This window comes from Erpetoichthys calabaricus, chromosome 3, assembly GCF_900747795.2.
Source record: "Erpetoichthys calabaricus chromosome 3, fErpCal1.3, whole genome shotgun sequence".
NCBI lineage: Eukaryota > Metazoa > Chordata > Cladistia > Polypteriformes > Polypteridae > Erpetoichthys > Erpetoichthys calabaricus.
Window position 1 is genome coordinate 301,412,635 of NC_041396.2, and position 6,000 is coordinate 301,418,634.

Here is a 6,000-nt window from a genome sequence, read left to right on the forward strand (position 1 = left end):
ATACAATTCACATCACAGTTATTAGTTACATAATACATGGTTGCAAAACAATTAACAATATATGCAATATGCACATAACAATTAACATACATATACATACAATTAACATACAATTTACATCATACAATTAACTAATTAATTAATTAAATAAACATTTCATTTAATTTAACATTTAATTAATTAAATAACATACAATTTACATCACTGCTATTTGTTACATAACACTTAACAAGTATGTAACACAACAATCAATAGTATGTGCTATATGCACATAACAATTACATACATACACATACAATTAACAATTGACATACAATTAACATACAATTTACGTCATACAATTAATTAATGAATTAATATTTAATTTAATTTAACATTTAATTAATTAAATAACATACAATTAACATACAATTCACATCACAGTTATTAGTTACATAATACTTAAGTACGGTAGAAAACAATTAACAGTATGTGCAATATGCACATAACAATTAACATACATATACATACAATTAACAATTAATATACATATGCATAACATACACATGCACCTAACAATTAATAGTATATGCAACACGCCACTCAATCAGATTTCATTTCATAAAGCGCCTTTCAAAAGGAAAATACAAACTGTAATGCAACACAACCATTCACATCAATCAGGGTTATTAGTTACAGAACAATTAGCCAGGCAAGCAGAGTGGAGCTATTAGATGATTTAATACACCTTTATTGTATATAGCGCCTTGCCAGATGTGTGTACCTTACAAAGCCATTAAGATGACAAAACGGGGTCAATTTATCTCGTCAGTCGCGCTCTGTTGTAGGGCTGTTAAGAGCAGGCAAACCTTAAAGGGCGCTCCACAGTGCAAGTCCTACGGCAATCAGATTTTACTTCATTGAGTGCCTTTCAAAGAAACACGCAACACAGCACCATTCACAGCAGTGCCGTCATTTACAGAGCAATCAACAAGCCAATCAGAGAAGAGCTGTTTGAAGATTTAAAAAAAGACTCCATCAATACATCTTCATTGTGTATAGCGCCTTTCAACGTGCAATTGAATACAACATGGCTTTCATTTCCGCTCAGGCGTCTGTGTTACGTGAAGTGTGTCAGCTGGTTACCAGCCCAGCCCCTCAGATGATTTTCCTTGATTTTCACTTTTTTATATACAGTACAGTATTTGTCAGCTTTCGTTTTACTGTCAATTGCTTGACGGATGATTGGTGGTTCCTGTGCCTGGATCATACCTCATTACTGGTTTGCCTTTTCCCTCGAAACGCGTTGGCCATACAGATCTACACCTTGAGTCACTGAAGAGCTTCTGAAACCAGCGATACTTCCTCTTATGTTCTACCTGTTTATCCATCCATCCATCCATTTTCCAACCCGCTGAATCCGAACACAGGGTCACGGGGGTCTGCTGGAGCCAATCCCAGCCAACACAGGGCACAAGGCAGGAAACAATCCTGGGCAGGGTGCCAACCCACCGCAGGACACACACAAACACACCAAGCACACACTAGGGCCAATTTAGAATCGCCAATCCACCTAACCTGCATGTCTTTGGACTGTGGGAGGAAACCGGAGTGCCTGGAGGAAACCCACGCAGACACGGGGAGAACATGCAAACTCCACGCAGGGAGGACCCGGGAAGCGAACCCAGGTCCCCAGATCACCCAACTGCGAGGCAGCAGCGCTACCCACTGCGCCACCGTGCCGCCCCTACCTGTTTATGCTTCATAGTATTATTTCTCATAATTATTGGAAACTACTTGGGCTGTTAGTTCTATCTGGCTCACACACAATTTTATTATTTTATTCTATTTTTGTTTTTTATGCTGTACATCTATTGTATATTTTTGGTTGTTTTTAAACTATTTACAATATACGAGGGACGTTCAAAAAGTTGCCGAACTTTTTTTTTTTAACTCTATTTATTAAGAATTTCATTAAACAAATCATCACTTGTCTACACCTTCCTTTTCCTTTCCCCGCGTCGTGCCCACTTTTTAATGCCACTTACTGCTCCTCCCGCCTTTACCGTTTCCAACGAAAATAGAAAAGTGCGGAAACTTTTTTGAACGTCCCTCGTATGTACCTCCTATTTTTTTGTATCATCCATTGGCGTGTATAGAACATTTGCTTTGCTGTGGGCACATACTCTGTTGTATTTATTAAATTTGGGTCGATATTATTTTTTGGGGGGGAAATTCTAATTTACTTTTTGTGTAATAGTGTTTGTTTTATGTGCGTTACTCCATTCTATAATATCTTCCTTTATTTTGTTCAAAATATATTGCGTAGAATTATATACAGTGACAAAGTTTTTTTTTCTTTTATACATTTAAAATACACACACACACACACATATATATTCTTGGGTCCTCCCTGCGTGGAGTTTGCATGTTCTCCCCGTGTCTGTGTGAGTTTCCTCCCACAGTCCAAAGACATGCAGGTTAGGTGCATTGGTGATCCTAAATTGTCCCTACTGTGTGCTTGGTGTGTGTGTGTGCGCCCTGTGGTGGGCTAGCGCCCTGCCCGGGGTTTGTTTCCTGCCTTGCTCCCTGTGTTGGCTGGGATTGGCTCCAGCAGACCCCCGTGACCCTGTAGTTAGGATATAGCGGGTTGGATAATGGATGGATGGATGGATGGATATACTGTATATACTGTATATATATATATATATATATATATATATATATATTGTGCTACCCGGATGGGGGTGGTACTCAGCCGGGACGCCCGAGAAGATTGGAGGAGGGCTTGTGCCTCCTCCAGACCTCGAGGGGGCGACCGCCCTGGGTCCACGGATACAGAGCTGGGAAGCTCGACCCTGTAGGGGCCCGTGGTCACCGCCAAGGGTACCCCAATACCTGGAGGACCCTGGACCTCAGCACTTCCGACACACCAGGAACTGCTGGAGGGAAGAGGAACAGGGACACCCGGAGTGCTTCTGAGGAGACAGCCGGCACTTCTGCCACACTGGGGCGTGTCGGTGGGAGATTGCCGGGAACACACATGGAGCACATCCGGGTGCTTATTTAAAGGGGCCGCCTCCCTTCAGAGATGGACTTGAGTCGGGTGGAAGAAGGACAAGGTTTCTGGAGGAGAGAAGGAGGCAGTCGAAAGAAAGAAAGAAAGAAAGAAAGAAAGAAAGAAAGAAAGAAAGAAAGAAAGAAAGAAAGAAAGAAAGAAAGAAAGAAAGAAAGAGAGAGAAGGCATTGTGTTGGCCTGGACTGTGGGGTATTGGGGGTCGGTGAGTACTGCTTTGTAAATATTGAAGCCTGAAATAAATGTGTGTGGGGTGATTACAACATGTCAGCCTGTCTGTGTCCGGGTCAAGTTCCACTATATATATATATATGGAAGAGAAGGTCTGTGATACGGTTTGCATATTTGCAGCTGGACATCCACAAAGGGAGAAAAATGAATCACATATCATAAAGTAGTTTTTATTCCTGAGCTTTCAACCCCTGCCAGGGGTCTTCATCAGAGGATAATGCTTAGACTTACAAGAATCACACTGACTTATCCACCCCACCACCCCCCCTCCACGTAATTTTTTGCTATATATTACCTTTGATTCTTGTAAGTCTTGTAACTATTTCAACCATTCTATGATCTGCTCCTCACAAACTGAGGGCACCGTGGCGGATGTTAGCAGATTGCTGGCCAACCACAAGCGTTACCTGGTAGGTAACCACCCATACAATCAGATTGTGACACAGACTACGAATGCCGTGATATATATATATATATATATATATATATATATATATATATATATATATATAATATATATCTTACATAGTTTACTGTCAAATAATACAAAGAGTACACGACACGTGTTAAGGGCGAAACACGTGTCCCGTACTCTTTGCATTACTTGACAGTAAGTGACATTCTATGATCTGCTTCTCACAACTAAGAGGGCGTGGCGGATGTTAGCCGACTTGCAGACCAATCACATGCGTTACCTGGTCGGTAACCACCCATACAATCAGATCGTGATTCAGACTACGAATGCTATGAATATACTCCTTTTGGGTTCTGCTTACTTTATCTTTTGCTTATTATCCCAGTAAGCAATTTGTTTAAACTTGTCATATTTTTGCGGTAGTGGTTGTTTCATTTAATTTAACCCATCCATCCAGTATCCAACCCGCTATATCCTAACTACAGGGTCACGAGGGTCTGCTGGAGCCAATCCCAGCCAACACAGGGCGCAAGGCAGGAAACAAATCCCGGGCAGGTTGCCAGCCCACCGCAGATAATGCAACACAATCAAGCTAAATAGACTATGAAACAAAACAATCGGTCTGTCTCATGTACAGCACCATTTACACCATCCAGATTTACGTCATATAGTGTCTTTCACAGACAGGACCTGCATCGCCAGGCAGCGTACAATGCCGTTAAGAATTCAGTATAATAAAATGGCAGAGTAGAGCCCGTCAGACAGTACTAAAAAAAGAATCCATCTATAGATTTTTATCATATATAGCGCTTTGCAAAGTGAGCGCCTGACAAAATATTTGATGGAATGCAGAACAATAAAATTAAAAACTAATAATCGGGACTGTGCGCCCCGCTCGACTTTCTCGTATACTGAGATGGAGGACGAGGTCATCGGAGCCACTTGTAGTTGCGCCAGATTTCTCAAATATCCTATCTCTTTGTTTCTTATCAGAACTAATGGATAATATCGATACACAATCATCTATCTCTGTTTAGAATCAAACTTTATATTAAAATGATATTTTCGCACTTAGCGGGATCGAAAACGGTGGTGGAATTGTTTCACAGTTATATACATTATCACAATTACGTGCAAAGTAAAAAGAGTTATAGCCTCCTGAAAACATAGAAAAAGTGTTTAGTATTATATAATATTTGTTGCAATAAATTGCTATAGTTAAAACTGCATTTAGCTATAATTATGATAATAATGGCGGAAGTAAAAAAAACAATATATTATAAAATTAAATGTATTACCAGGAACACGACGGGGACGTAGCAGCTTATTGTTCCTATTACATGTTCAATGTTTGCACGTTATTATTAAACTGATGATGTATAAATGCAAATCAAATTAATAACAGTCATTGAAATAATATGCGTCATATTGAATACAGTTTTTAATATCTTGTACACATTTATATTTCCATGATGCAAAAACGTCGGATGGTTGTTTAAATAAAATACTACTTCGGCTTGAGTAATTTTTCTCAAATTTCATATGTTTGCTTTTTATCGTTATAAATATCTATATAAAATTTGAATCATCTATCTGTAATTTTAGTTTACTTGAAAATTCGCGAAAGTATTCAGTTAAAGCATCACTTCCGCTTGCGTGATTTTTCTCAAATTTCATATCTACTTATTTTTCATCATTTCTAATTTCCACACAAAATTTGGATTATATATCCTTAATTATAGCCATCGACTATTCTTTCTAAAGCTTGTTCATTAATAAACCAATTAACCAATCAGTTGTAAGGTTATATAGCGCCATTACAGCAACCAGTCATCATGGGTGCAACCGACCACTCGATCCTTGCGCCTTTACTTTTTATAGTGCCTTTCACTCCAATCACTAATCCTGTAAACAACAGTAAATTAATGGTACAGTGTGGAAGATCCCCCAAACACTACAACTGTGCTCGGTTTACAGGTGGGATCTCTCCTCGGACATGGGGCTGACATGGACGATCCTGCCTTACCTGGCCAGCAGGCCCTCATAATGGATGGCTCAGGCAGAGCTGGTGTTTCATTTCCAGGTCAGCCAGGCTGACATAATAGAAGGCCAGAGAGAGGCCATTTTGAAATGTGTGTTTCGCCCTGCACACCGGGTGGCAGCATCCCTCTGTTTGGCACTCCTATGTGGACACCCTCAGGGATGCATGGGATTTGTAGTCCCAATTGGCAGCCCTGTTGGGGTCCTTGGGTGCAGCCTGAAGGAGATCCTCCTGTCCAACGGGGGTTCTGTCTGACTT